The sequence below is a fragment of the Megachile rotundata genome, unplaced genomic scaffold (genome assembly GCF_050947335.1).
Source record: "Megachile rotundata isolate GNS110a unplaced genomic scaffold, iyMegRotu1 scaffold1526, whole genome shotgun sequence".
In the NCBI taxonomy this organism is placed as follows: Eukaryota; Metazoa; Arthropoda; class Insecta; order Hymenoptera; family Megachilidae; genus Megachile; species Megachile rotundata.
In genome coordinates this window covers 25,001-25,253 of record NW_027474822.1, presented here as the reverse complement: position 1 = coordinate 25,253, position 253 = coordinate 25,001, and positions in this window count along the sequence as shown.

Below are 253 nucleotides of genomic sequence, written 5' to 3'. Positions count from 1 at the left end.
GTTTTTCGGTACGATGAAGTAAAATATTAAATAAATGCTTCACTATACGTACAGCGCAGAGATATTGAAACGAAATAATATGTAACTATGACTCGTAAAAACGGTTTCTGAAATGGAAACTTCTTCCAAAGTGAAGAGTTTTCGGTACGGGTGATTTCTCGATATTACATCGAGTTTTCGCTTATACGTACAAAAAATATTATTACGGTGTGTATCGTAACTATGACACGAAATTTTGAGAGAGAGAAAATAA